Genomic DNA, 15,460 nt, shown 5'->3' with positions numbered 1-15,460 from the left:
TGGGGAGTTGGTGTAAATGTGCTGACATATTTTAATCGACTTTGAATTCAAACATGCTCAATAAGATTTAAAGCAAAAGCTATAATAATATCCTTTGGTTTTTTACTTGTAGAAATAAGTTGATTTTCTGTGATTTTGTGTACTTCCTGCTGCTATAAAATTTTTATGGAAGTGTTGTTACAGATTGGCAAAAGTGATCACATAAAGCATGTCAATTTGTTTAGTTCATGATTGATTGAGTCACAATCTCATATATAATTTTCTAAATCATCATATAGTAATTAGAATGACCAAGTCTAAAGAAGAATAAATAGGTTTAATTTTGTTGTTGCTATTACTTTTTATTTGTATGATATTTGAATTTTCCTATTTTACTTTCAGCAGTATTGGTATAGACAATAGGAGATGTAATCTACTATTTGCAAAGATACATTTTCCTTAAGAATTAAAATGCAGATGATTAGGCATCTTTCTAATTCATTGTGTTTGTTAAAAAAATTCTAGTAATACTGTGTTAATAATAAAATGAGCATTCTGAAAAGTAATATTTACTATAAAATTTTAGTTCTGTAAGTAGTTCTTTGTATATTAATTTAAGTCTCATAATTCAATGCCATAGGTTATATGTTTGTAAATTAATAGATAAGGACTATGTCATAAAGAAATGAGGCACTCAAAAGACAGCTCTACAGAAGTAAGTGAAAACCTGGAATTTGAACCTCCTTAGCCTTTCAAACAACTGACATTCTTACCAGTGAAGCTGGACAAATGGAGAAAATTGCAAAACAAACTTAAAGCACTGAACTAAAACCTACTAAGAGGATTTCTATTTCTAGTAGTAGGAGAATAAATATCCAGTGCAGGGCTTCTGTTGGTAACAACCAGAAAAACTGGAAAAAAAAAAAAAAATCTTCTAAAAATTTTACCTGAAAGCACGGGAAAATGTCATGGAATGGTTCCCTGTCCTAATTCCTGGGATGGCAAATATGATGAGATATCATAGCCATAAATTTGTTTTGGCTACAGGGACATTGCCATTGTAATTAAAGTCACTAAACAGTTCGACTTAAAGTGTGAAGATTGTGTTGGATTATACAGGTGGCTCTATGGAATCACAGAAATCTTTTAAAGCAAAAATCAAAGAGGTAGTCAGAGATTAGAAGCATAAAGAGGATTCATCATGCCTTTGATTGCTTAAAGTTGCAGAGAGTCATGTGTGAGGAGATAAAAAGAAATTGCTTCTATCAACAAACAGGGAATTCAGAAAAAATCCTGAGACTAACATGACAACTACGTCCCAGTAACCTAGAATTTGGTCTTGATTTTGGCCTATTGAGTCCCTGAGAAAAATGATTCTGCCATGATGTGCCTAGGTTTCTTAACCACAGAAACTTTGAGCAAATAGATCAGTATTTTGGTTGTTAAATGTATAATAAATTGTTGCAACAGCAAAATAATTAATTGATAGAAAGGGTTAACATGTCAATTAAGATTTGCTGGTCTAATATTTTGAGGAAAAAAAAACAACTTTGGGGAATGACGTTATCTTGCAGGTACATGCCATCCTCTTCAGACTGGGAGGCTATTATTAACCATGTATTTTTGTCTTCTCTGAATTCATACATTCAAACCCTATCCCCCAGGGATATGGTATTAGGAGGTATTTGGGACATTATGGTGAAGCCCTCATGCTGAGATTAGTGCCCTTATACTATGAGACCTGAGAGAGCTTACTATACTCTCTCTGCTTTGGCTCTTATAAAGACTGAGCAAGAATACAGTCATGTGTAAACTGGAAAGAGGGCCTATAACAGACATGAGTTTTTCAAGCACCTTGATCTTTGACTTTTGGTCTTCAGAACTGTGAGAAATAAATGTTTGTTGTTAAAGTTACCAGTCTATGGTAATTTTTATAGCAGCCTACTCTGTTTTGTTTTTTTTTCCCATTTAGTGGTGCTGATGATTGAATTCAGGGTCTTGTGCATGTTAAGCAAGCACTCTACCGACTGAGCTATATCCCCAGCCCATCCTACTCTTAATTAGTTTAGAGAAACCAATCCGTACATGGCCACTTGTTATGATTTGGATATGAGGTTTCCCCCAAAGCTCCTGATACTACAGGAACATTCAGAGGTGAAAGGATTGGATCATTGTAGCTATAACCTAATCAGACCACTCTACTTTGAATGGAATGACTGGGTAGTAAATGTGGGGACCTGAGGTATGGCTAGGAAGGTAGGGAGCTGAGGAATGGCCAGGGAGGTAGGTCACTGAGGGCATGTCCTAGGAGGATTATTTTTCATGTGGTCTCACCTCCTCATCTTTCTCTCCTAACTACCATGAGTTGAGCAGATTTTCTCCATTGGGCCCTTCCCACATGATGTGCTATTTCATCCTGGACCCATAGCAATAGAGTCAGCTCTCTATGAACTGAGACCTCTAAAACTTGAGCACTGAATAAACTTTTTCTACTCTAACTTGTTCTAGTCAAGTGTTTTGGTGACAGCAATGAAAAAGTCTAACTAGAACAGAAATTGGTGCCAAGAAGTGGAATTATTACTTTGACTAATCTGGCCATGTGGTGCAAAAGCAGTTGTACTTATTTTACAGGAGGAATTTTGAAAAGTTTAGAAATACAAGCTGGAAAAATTTAGAATGCTGTAAGCAGAGCTTCATGGGCAGCAATTCCAATGGTGATTAAGAGGACTGGAATCCCAATAGAAATGTGGACCTTGTTTGTGAGGTTTCAGAGGAAATGTTCTATTGGAAATCATTATGTGGTGGTTTAGATTTGAGGTGTCCCCCCAAAGCTTATGTGTTATACAGCAGGAGAAAATTTAGAGGTGAAATGATTGGGATATGAGGGCTTTAACCTAATTAGTTTGTTAATCCAGTTAAATGGATTAATTGGGTGGTAACTTTGGAAGTGAAAGGTTCCTTAGGCAGGTAGATTGTGGCTGGTAAAAGTAGGTCATTGGGGGCATATCTTTGGAGTTTATATTTTGTCTCTAGTGAGTGACAGCTATCTCTCTCTGCTTTCTCATTTCCATGTCTTGAGTTGCTTTCCTCTGCCATACTCTTCCACCATGATATTCTTCCTCTGAGGCCCAAAGCCATGGAATTGGCCATCTATGGATGGAGACCCTTAAAATCATGTGTGCCAAATACATTTTTCCTCATCTAAAATTGTTCTTGTCAGACCTTTTGTTCCCAGCAGTAAAAAAGCTGACTACACCAGGGTACTTGTGCAGTATTCTGTTATAGAACTTGAATACATTTCACCCATGTCAAGAGACTTTATGTGAGGCTGAATTCAAAGGTGATGGAATAATTAATCTGGTAGAGGAAAATTCAAGCAGCACGGCATTCAGTCAGTGGCATGGATATTTACAGCAACATTTAGCCAATTTTAATGTGAAGACTGGGAATAAAAATTAGAATTGAAATGTTTGAAAACCTGCAGTTTGATAGAAAAGTGCTTATAAAACTGGGGCCAAGGAAGGGATTCTTCTTGAAGAGATTATAGCCCCTGAATATATGGTAAATATTTTCCAAAGACAATAGGAAAGATGACTTGATTACATCTCAAGAATTTGCAAGACCACAGAAATTGTCAGATCAAGGGTCCCAAGGGAAAATTTATTTGAGAACAGCTTGTGTGGGCACCTGCTTACATAGGAGGGGCTAGGAAATTGTTCAATCATGTTGAGTTATTTAGAATCTCAGAGGACAGTACAACTGTGATTCCAGGGGTCCCAGTATTGCCCAAGCCAGTAGCAGACCTTAGCATCTTCCACATGGTGCTTGTTCTGCAGAAATGCAGGATGCTACAGTTTGGGGTTTGTGGAGGCTTTCACCAAGATTTCAAAGGAAGGTCTGAGAGGCAAAGCAAAAGGAAGCAGAGACTTAGTCCCTCTGGGTTGTCACTGAAAGGGCAATGTGTGAAGATGAAACCAAAGAAGGAAGGTTGAACCCAGGAATTAAGAGATATTAGTAACATGGGCTAGCTGCCAAGAAAATCTGCTGACTATGTAGAAAGCCAGGATGAAAGACAAGTAATGTGCTCTGCAATTGACAGGGCCAAAGGTGCGGGGCTGCCCAAGCCCTTAACCATTTGTTCTCTATTCAAGGAATTACAGGCAGAATTCTGGGAGCTCTTTGTCCTTCTGGGTTTTGATCTTGTTTTAGCTACATCCTTTTTTTCTATCTTCTAATTCCTATTTTCAATAATAAGAATGTTTACTATGTACCATTGTATATTGAATATATTTAACTATCTTGACTTTTCAAGGGCTTACAGCTGAGAGTTTACCTTGAGTCTCAGAGGAGACTTTGAACGTGAGATGGACTAAGTATATTTTCCAGTGTGAGAAAGTCATCAGCTTTGCAGGGCCAGGGCCAGTATATTATAATTTGAATATGAAACATCCCCCAAATTCTGCTCTTAATGCAGGAATATTCAGAGGTGAAAGAATTACATTATGACAGTTCTGATCATAACCTAATCATCCCACCCCACTTTGAATGGAATGACTAGGTAACAATTGGAGACAGGTAAGGTATGGCTAAAGAAGGTGGGTTACTTGGGATGTGCCTGGGAAAGGTTGTTCTTCTTGTTGTTCCTTCTACTCTCTTTCCTATCTATACTTTCTGATTTTCAAGAGATGAGGGACTTTCCTTTATTGGGTCCTTACTCCATGAGGTGCTGCCTCATGCCAAGCCCAGAGCAATGGATCTATATGGAGGGGCTAGGAAATTGTTTCATCCATATCTATATGGACTGAGATATCTGAAACTGTGAGCCCCAAATGAACTTTCTCTTCTCTATATTGTTATTGGGTATTTTGGTCACAGTGAGAAAAAGTTAACACATTAAATCCTATGAGAGCAAGACTAGAGCTTAGATCCCAACAAGTTTGGGTACTCTAGTGAAAACTTCAATTTAATGGAGATTGTATAAACATACCTAAAATTTAAGACTGGAACAATTCAATAGCCATGATATAGACTCAAGTATAGCCTCATTCAACTTGAAAGTTTTAGTGAATCTCAACCTAGGAATTAGGGTTAAGCCAAGTTGGTCTTAAATGGTGTTAATTTTTCCCCAAAGATTACATAGCAATGTCTGGAGATATTTATGGTTGTCACAATTTAGGAGATAGAGATGCTTTTGTCCACAATTCAGTAGAGAACAGGGATGCTGCTCATCCTCCTATAATATATGTATTACCCTCCCCACTAAGATTTATCTTTTCCCAAATGGCAATAACCTTTCAGTTCCTAAATCATGGTTAAGAGGGTTCTAAATGGCTATTACCTAAGAGAAGCAAATACAAATATTTACCAGAATAATTTAGCATTCTATTTCTCAAATTGTCAATATAAATTGTTTCATGAATCATGAACTAGAAATCATGAAATAGAAATTAAGAAAAAAGTTAACTCTTCAACATTAATGTTGATAAGACAACATTAATGACAACAAAAAGAAACAAATTGATAGACAGACCCAGAGAACATCCTGTGAATAGAACCATCACATACATAAAGTAACTTCTTTACTTACTCAAAAGAAGATACATGACATGATTAAAAGTTTTCTCAAAGAACTAGAAAATATAAAAATTTACATATCAGAATGTAAAATGTGTCTGGAATTTATAGAAATTACTTAAATTAAGAATCTAATCAAGGATTTTAAAATAAGAGTAGATAAGATACAGAATTCATTATAGGAGGAAAGATAAAAGGTTAACAAATTAACAAGAAATATGTATTAAAAATAGAATTAGAGAAACTAACATATTTAATGGAAATATGGGATGATAAAAGAAAATGGAGCAATATTTATATTTAGAAAATCATGCCTGTGTTTATTGTATATGGATAAAACAGTAATTGCCCAATTTGAAAAGCCCAACAAATTTTAAATAAAATAAATTCTAGAAAATTTACAACTAAACACAGCAAAGTAAAAATGCAGATAATAAAAGATAAATACACTAAAAAAACTACAATCAAAGGAACAAGTGAAATCTAATTTAAGAAAAAACAATGGATGCATTGGGAATATGAAACCTTTTCAATGTAATGAAAAAATGTGAATGAATACATGCATACATATATCATCAAACTGGAATGCTCTACTAAAAATAAAGTAAAATAAGAACTTTTTTTTTTTTTTAGACAAAACCGGAAGAAAGTTATTACCAGGAGAAACAAACTTAGAGAAATGTCACAATACTCTCTAGAGTAATAAATAGAGTATGATTCAAAAATACTAGGAAATAAAAGACAAAATTATAAATATGTGATCAAATCTAAATGTAATATTAATTGGGTAAATAAACAACAATCTCATATATAAGTAAAAAAGTAATAGGGAAATATTTTTCTTGTGTTTTCTGACCTGATGAGTTACTGTATCAAAATATACTATTTTTAAGTTACTAATAAAGAAGATGAAAAAGATAAGTCATAGCAATGATTGTTTCCAAAATATTTCATAAGAAAAATATGCTAAAAAATTCAATAGTAAAACTAATAAGTAGTTGATATCATATTTAATGTATGTTTGGTTATATTTAGAGCTGAATAGAAATATTAATAATTGACCCACTTGAGCTCTCCCCTGTTTGTTTTTCTGTTTAGCACATTCCCTGTAGATTCTTAGTAGCATACCCAAAAGCAGTTAAATGCAAAGTTAGGTTCACATTTGAGCTAATCCACAAATGTGTTATACCTTTATTTGTATGTGCAATTTGAACATGATATCTCTCATTTTTTTCATTTCACCAGATTATAATTGTTATGTAAACAATATTTTAAAAATGCTTTGAGTACACTTAAGGAAACAAATAAATAATGTTGTTAATTTAATTTTTTAAAAGAATAAGACTGCTGGTAAGGCATAATGGTACACAAGCATTCTTTCAGTTGTCATTTGACTAGTGCCATAATCCAGTGCTATAGCAATTATTATAGGTCTGTTCTGCACCACAACTACATGGCCCTAAGTCTGAGTACCCAAGTTCACTGTTCGCCTTTGGCAATTCTAGTCTATATGATGACAAGAAATTCACTTTTCTGTCCCTTATTTTGCTAGACCATAGGATGAAGAAAATTGTAATTAAGTCTTTGTCAGATTTGTGGTAAGAGTTGAGAGGATAATACATGTAATGAGTCTAGAAAAATTCTCATTACATAGTACATGAAATATTAGCCTCTAGTTCTTATAACCTTATGACTGAGAGTATGTTTATTATATTCCTTTCTGTTCTGGAAACAGCACTTCAAGAAACCGTAGGAAATTATCCCTAAGATTGCTTAGTACCAGATATGTGGCTAAGGCTATTTAACTCTTATCTCTTCCCTATTTATAATTACCTAAGTAAATCTCATAAAAACAATGAAAGAAAATAAGCTGCTTTTCTCAAAGCCATTGTCTCAAAATACAGAAGGTAAACAGTGAAGATTCTGGAATTCTAGAAGTGTTTAGAATTTAGAATACTGTTTGCTATAATTTTCTCCACATTGTGATCTAACAAAATGAGGCACAGAGAAGTGAATTTTTTGTCATCATATAGGTTAGGAATGGAGAAGGGTGAACAGTGAACTCGGGTATGAGATTTAGGGCCGTGAGAGTTGTGGCACAAACAGAGAGGACACTCCCTTAACTTTAGTTCCTGCCCAGGGTAAGGAGGATGCTTTTTACGTAACCTGTCATAGAGTCTCACTCTCAACTCTTATCCCTTCACTGATCTGCTGCTTTATATTACACTGATTTGTTGTAGACATTTTTCAAATCACCATCAGCCTGAAATTTAGGATTCTCTCTTGTAACTAGTTCTCTGTATTCTATTACTTTGGACATGTTGTAGAAATACACATAGCAGGGTAGTCTAAGGAAAGCTACTTTATACTTTTCATCCACAATAATGTGTGTGTGTGTGTGTGTGTGTGTGTGTGTGTGTGAGTGTGTGTGTGTTTTATGTAAAAGAGATACGGTGATGTCTATGTGACATTTGACTGAGGGGTAAGGAAAGCAGTAAGTTTGTTGTTTTTGCTTCTCACCCCTTTCTACCTTTTGTGCATTTTTAAATCTGTAAAATTTTCTCTGAATATCAGGACTTGCATTTAAAACAAGAAAAAAGTCTGCAAAATGAAAGCTTTTTAGAGAACAGAATTAGCAATTACCTTCTTTATGGTAGCATTATATTTTCTGATTTCCTCAGAGTTACTATAGAGACACATTGAATTATATTGCCCCACAACCACAAAGTGCTTTTCAGTGTTTACAAGCTATATTTAAAGGGATGTCCCCAGTGAAATGCAACTTCATTTAGGGTGATATTTTACAATAATTTTATGCCTGAATGATGCAACAGGAATAGAAAAAAAAAACAGAATTACACACTTTGCTCTTATACAACTCAAGGTACATAAACAGATATGGGATGAAACACAAATTTAGCATCAATTTTAGAGTTTTCCCTTAGAGAGCAGTTATTTTCATCTGCACACTCATTTTTCTTTCATACTTGAAATGCAAGCACACACAATTTCCTGCGTGAATATAGATATACATCTGTTTTGAGGGATATGTGTATGAAGTAGCTAAAGGCTGCAGCTCTGTGTACCTCTATTTGGAAAGACATCTGGGTGGATTTATTTTACCTGATTTACTTTGCTAAATTCATATACTTCACTTGGGTGTTTAAATCAATTGTAGTCTCTGGATTCTGCTTGACAGGGATTTACAGCACTATATGCTATTCATCATAGTAATTCTTCATAAATATAAGTGAAAATATAAGGGTGAATCATTGTGAATTTTAACTGTATAAAATAAAGAAATTATCTCTTACTTATTGTTAAAGTCCCTGATCTATATAGTGGTTTTTAAATAAAGTGGCACTAAATGACTTTATTATGTGGCTCTTTCAGGAACTGTGTTGTAACTAGTTGCAAATGAGCAACATGCCACTCCATACTCTGATTCTATGCCTCAAGCCACTTAATTAGGACAGAAGCACGCTGACTGCATGCCAGAAAACATGCGTGTTTCTGGGGACACAGAATTGCAGAAGATGTGTTAGTGTTTTCTAGAAGCTCATAGCACAGTAGGGAAGCAGTCAGATAATTATGTACAGTTCGATAAGATAGTATCTATGATAAAAGAAAGAATTGTGTCACAAAGGTGAAAGAAGACATCTGACAGTATAGCCAAAGAGCAAAGGTACCCTGTGTCAAAAAAAACTGTCCATGAGAGAGTCACTTTACAGCTATCACAAAGATATTTTAAATCCTATTCTGTTCTTTTGTTGTTGCTCTTATTTTAAAATCTAATATAGAAGCAAAAGTTTTTTTAGTAGAAAGGCACTTGTATATTGCATGATCCTCAGAGTCTTAATGAAGTGTTGGAAAAGTGTAAGAGACTATTGTGCTTATGCTACAGAGTCAGCCCTGAGTGTGTGACGTAAAGTCAATGTCTTTAAGACACAGCACTAACACTCAAGGAACCTGTTGACCGTTATGGGAAATACTCGCGTATACAGATTGCTAAAATGAAGAGCAAAATTGCTGCAATCAAGAAGATGCTTTCAGTGCTGAGCTGGAGTCATTATGATCACAGGAAGAATCTGTCAACATTCAGCATCAATACTTCCTGGTTTTAGACACCTTAATGATCAAAAACCAAGTATTTTATGATTAAAGAGATTCTGAAAACACTAGTTCTTTCATGAAACGTGATGAATCTTCTGAGCTAAAGGAGGAGGCAAGATTTTCTGTGTTAGGGCAATGGTGCACATAAAGTTGTAAAATCAAAAGATGAATATGGACTCATCTAAGAAAGACAATTCTTGTGAATGAATCTTTTTTTTTTTTTAATGGGAGACAGGCCATATTGATAAATATATTAGTTTCATTAAGCAAACAAAGATAGTTAAATAATATATTTTCATTGAAGTCATTTAATCCTGTTACGTGTTAAAGGAATCCCTATTTAATTTGAAACATATCTGTAAGAAATTGGGGAAATATTCTTAAAGTAAATTTAATTTTGGAATGGAAATTTTTGTAGGAGAATTTTTGTTAAACTATTTTCAGGGTTTTCTTTCTCTGTTATTCCCTAATCTGGGATCCTGAGGGAAATCCACAATCAGCAACCACTTTCCTCCAGTGTGAATGATGAATGAGGAAAGGAGAAGAAAGTGCAGACTCAGGGAAGGTGGCTTTTTTAGTTAGAATGTTTATGTTGCCCCCAAATTGGTGCTGAAAATCTAATCATGAATGTGATGGTATTCAGAGGTAGAGACTTGGGAAGCAGATTAGACCATGACGATGGAGTCCTCATAAATGGAATTAGCACTCTCAAGAGGACCCAAGGAACAAGGTTATTCATTCCACTGAGTTAAGGTGTAATAAGAAGTCAGTAGTAAAACATCTGGAAGAGGGTCCCCAGCATTTTCCCATGATAAGACCATTATCTTGGATTTTTCAACTCCCAGAACTACGAGAAATAAATTTCATTTGTTTATAAGCCACCCATTCCGTTTTATTTTGTTATAGACTCCTGAATAGACTAATTTTCAGAATGAGGGACCAGAAGTAATAAAATTAATAGTAACTATTATTGAGGATTATGCCCAGGCATAGACTGACATCTGACCAGCATCCTCTCCTTTAAATTCCAGAAAAGCTACGTGTGAATGCTCTGACCCTATGAATATGGGAGAAAAGTACAAGAGAGATTAAATAACAAGTTCAAAATAACATGGCTAACTATGTTGGAGGGAGTAATCTAACATCTTGCTGAAAATTTGGAGAGTCTACTAAGCCTTTTAAGTAGAAAAAATAAAGTATATTTACTTTTTTTCCTTTACTTTTTTCCCCCTTTTTCCTTTACTGTGGTACTAGTGATTGAACCCAGGGGAACTCTACATACTAAGCCATATCTCTAGCCCTTTTATGGTTTATTGTCAGACAGGGTCTAGCTAAGTTGCTCATGCTGTCCTTGAGATGTCAATTTCCCTGCTACAGCCTCCCAAAACTCTGGGATTAGAAGCATGAGCAGTCTTGCCCGACTGTGAACAGCACTTTAAAAACTATTTATATGCTACTGTCCTATACCTACCTCTACCCCAAGAGTAGAGTCTGATACCTTGATTCCTCCTGCACTTGGTAACACAGGTAGAAATGGTTACCAGAGGGAAGAACAATTTATATCCCAAGCTAACCTGGCTGTCATTCCCAAGAAATTCCATTAAGTACACTGTCCTATCCACATGCCTTTGTAGCCTCAACTGTAGCCTTATCCAACTGTCTCTCATTATCACCTGCAAGGTCTGGGACCTATTTTTTCCATGTTTGCTCTTTTCTAAAGTAGAAAGATGAATAGCTATGCCATCACCCCAACATATAACCCATGATGCTGAATAGGTTACCCTAGTTATATTTTTACATTTATTTATTTATTTGTTTGTTTTGAACATCAATCAAGTCTTTACATACAAATATACATTTGACACTACACTTTATTGGAAAGCCAACTCTTTTTGCACACAGTGAAAACTATGATTTTGATAACATTGTTAAAGAAAGCCAAGGTGGGGAGACTGAAAGAAATCCCTACAAGTGTTGCCTTACTGCAGACAGCAGCTCTGAGGTGGGGACTCCTGGACCATTTTTACTTTGGAAGAACTGAGTATGGATACATGAGTCCCCACCCCTCCTGTTTGACAATTCACTAAAATGACATGTGGAACTCAGGAAAAGCGCTCTATTTAAAGAGTGCTATATACTTATTTTATTATGAGCAAAGACACATTACAATCAGCCAAGAGTAGAGAGGGTAGAGGTAGAACTCAAAGTCTTCCTCTCTCTTGTTTTTTGATCCATGTGACTCCACCAAGTGACAATGCACAGACAGTGCTGCCAACCAGGAATGCTCACCTGAGTTTTGCTGTCTAGAGTTTTTTATTAGAATTGGATCATCAAGTGCTTGGCTGAGCTTAACCCTTAAGGCCTATGAAGATTCAGGTTATCAACTTTAGTCTCCAGTTCCTCTGAAGTTTGGAACTGACTTCTGGTATCCCAAAGTCTCCATCATAAATCGCATTGATTGTCTATCCAGTGGCCAGAGCACCTGGGCAAAGACACTCAGAAAAGGCAGAAGATTAGAGTACTAGATGTCATTTCCTGTAACTGACAGCAAAGGCTAGCCCTCACTTGCAGGGAAGTTAATGCAGCACTATGCATGTGTGATGTCCCATCAATTTAACTTAAGAAGTTGATAATATTTCTGATACACTCGCTTTGTTCATTTTCCATTAGCCTTAATTCTGTGACCCTAAATCCCAGTGTTGTGTAAACAACAAAAATAGATTTTCTTTTATCCCAGTATAGATGACACTAGAAAATTCTAGACACGTTATTCACAGCTGTGCAAAGAACTTACCACTCATAAATACTAAACTTTCACTGTATTGAGAAGCATAGGAGTGGATATACATGATTGCTAAACCTAGGATGTATTCATTGTATATTTTTTAGGGTAAAAAATATAGCTATACATTATAGTTTCCTTTAATATAAATTAGATAAATTTATCTATGCAGTGTAGCTTCCTGTAACATAAATTATTTAAATTGTTTTTCTAAGACCTAAATGGATATTCCCCCCACCCCAGGAAATTAAAATTAAATATTTGATGAATTTGAGTAATTATTACAGTACATATTTAATAAACATCTATTAAATACAGTAGATATTTTTTAAATGCAGGAGGCATTTGAAATATAAAAGTATTACCCAACTTCTTAAACCTATGCTTCTGAATTAAACAGGCATGCTTTATGAAAATAACAAAGAGAAATATGGAAAAGTCTGAATAAAAACAGAATTGTGGGTATGTAATATGATTATATCCTTCACATATGTAAATATTAGTTTTTAGACAAAAATCAGAAAGAATGTTAACCTTGACAGCAAGATCTGAATTAAAAGAATATTTGAAATAGATAATTGTTGTTATGGTTTGTATGTGAAGTGTCCCCCAAAAGCTTACACGTGAGACAATGTAAGAAGGTTTAAAGGAGAAATGATTGAGTTGTAGCCCTAACCTAATCACTGAATTAATCCCTGGTGGGATTAACTAAGTGTAAACTGGAGGCAGGTGGGGTGTGGCTGGAGGAAGTGACTCTTCGGAGGTGTGGCTATGGGGTACATATGTGTATCTGAGGAGTGGAGTCTCTCTCTGCTTCCTGAACAGCATATGAGCTGCTTTTCTTTCTTTTTTTTTTTTTTTAATTTTTATTGTTGGTTGTTCAAAACATTACATAGTTCTTGATATATCATATTTCACACTTTGATTCAAGTGGGTTATGAACTCCCATTTTTACCCCGTATACAGATATGAGCTGCTTTTCTTCTCTCTTCCGCCAAGATGATCTGCCTTACCTTGAGCCAGCCTTCTATGGACTAAAACTGCTGAAACATTAAGCCCTCAAATAAACTTTTGTTCCTCTAGTTGTTCTGGTCAGGTCTTATAGTCAGAGCCACACAAAAGCTGAAACAACTGCAAACTTAAAGCATCAACGCATAGAAGCAGAGAGCACAGATTTCCATAGAATTAATATGAATTTTCCTTTTCTCATCTCCCCACAAACACCTTAGTAGATAATTCAAGTATTTATTCCTAACACTTAGATCAATTCTCCAGTAAATGGTTCTGGAAAACATATTTTTCTCCTTGTTATATATCTGCCTACCATTTCTAATTTGCCAGGCACCTTGGGCCATGTTTGCACATATTTTTTCCTTTATAAAGGATACTGCAGTTATCTATATTCTTATCCCATATTTCTCCAGTCTACCAGCAAAGGCACAGCTCCTTTCTCCCTCTTGTTCCAATAGCATCTTGCTTTTTGCTGTTAGGCTTTTGTTACCCACTGAGTTATATGTATTTTAATGCATCCATTTCAGCCCTATTTTGATTGCTGAGAGACAGATAGTCTCCATCCCCTTCCATCTGCTCCAACTTCATTCACAGTATTTGATAACAAATAACAACATGAAAAGTGATTGATGAATTCATGAGTAAGTGAAATAATTAATGCTTTGAAGCAGGTTCTATCAACAATGAATATGCATTTTTCAGACAGAACCAACACATTGTTTTTCAAAAAGCTAATAAATATTATCCAGGTATACTTCATTAAAATACATAGACAGCAGAGGTTGTATAATCCAACTATATTTTTCATAGAAGCTAAAGAGATAATTAACATGATTCTTAAAAATTAATTTCAGATGTGTCAAGTAATACCATGATTTTAAGCTTTTATTTTAATAAGCATTGAGGACCATGCTACTGATTTAAGAGGAATTCAGATGTTTTGAATAACAGATGTTCAGGATTGCAAAGTGAATATTATATTAAGAAAATGTTTGGAAACATAATGTGCACTTTGCCCAAGCAGATATACTGTTTTCTTAGGCATTGGATAAAGACTTCCTGAGAGTTAGTGAAGAAGAGAGAACCAGTTTTCTATCAAAAAAAAAAAAAAAAAAAAAAAATGATACCCTCTACCCCCACCCCTGAATTTGATTCTGAACAGAATGAAAAGTATCATTTTGACTAGCATCTTTTTTGAAAAAGGTTTCTGAGACTAAAAATACTTCAACATAATTACTTAAGAACAACTGATTTAAATTATTACAAATAATTTTGCTTGTTGTGATAAATCGGTTGTTAAATGTCTGCTGTGGTGGCATTGAATTCTTCATTAAGCAGTGTAACTTAAGTGTTAAATTAGCCCACTTTTAACCTAGAATTAATATTTCCTTCTCTTTTTCTTTTTCCTTGTATCCATATGTAGCTAAAAAGTATGACTGTTTCTTAAGTTTCTCATGACCTACCATCAGATAAGAATATATTCATTTGATTACTTTATTTTAAAATGTTAGTATCAAAATTATGGACGAATAATTATAGAAGGGTGATAAAGAGAAATAAAAATTCTCTCCAAGTGGAGCACGTACTCTGCTCCCACAGTATCCTAACTCATGCCCCTCAATGAAAAGATCTCCTGTCATATTAGGACTCCTGTGTTTATGAAATACCCTAATAAATTCTCCAGAGAGAAAGGTTAGCCTAAAAGGTCAAGGATCAACTGAGGACCCTTGACCCCAGAGACAGAGGAGAGGAATATTTTGTTAGAAACCTAGATCTCCAGTTGACTGAATGGGTCAGTTCATTTTAGAAACTGACAAGCATAAAATAAGTTATAAATTGTCAGTGAAACCAACCTTATCTGCTGGATCAATGGAAACATTAATTCTATTTTATGGAATGGACTATCATCCAATTCTTGAATTGGAAATAAAACCAATTAATATTTTTTTAAAAAGAAACTTATACATTACTAAGTGACTAGGGGTTTTAATAAAGGAGAGG

Source organism: Callospermophilus lateralis, chromosome 5, assembly GCF_048772815.1.
Source record: "Callospermophilus lateralis isolate mCalLat2 chromosome 5, mCalLat2.hap1, whole genome shotgun sequence".
Taxonomy (NCBI): Eukaryota; Metazoa; Chordata; class Mammalia; order Rodentia; family Sciuridae; genus Callospermophilus; species Callospermophilus lateralis.
Note: the sequence above shows the minus strand (reverse complement) of the source record.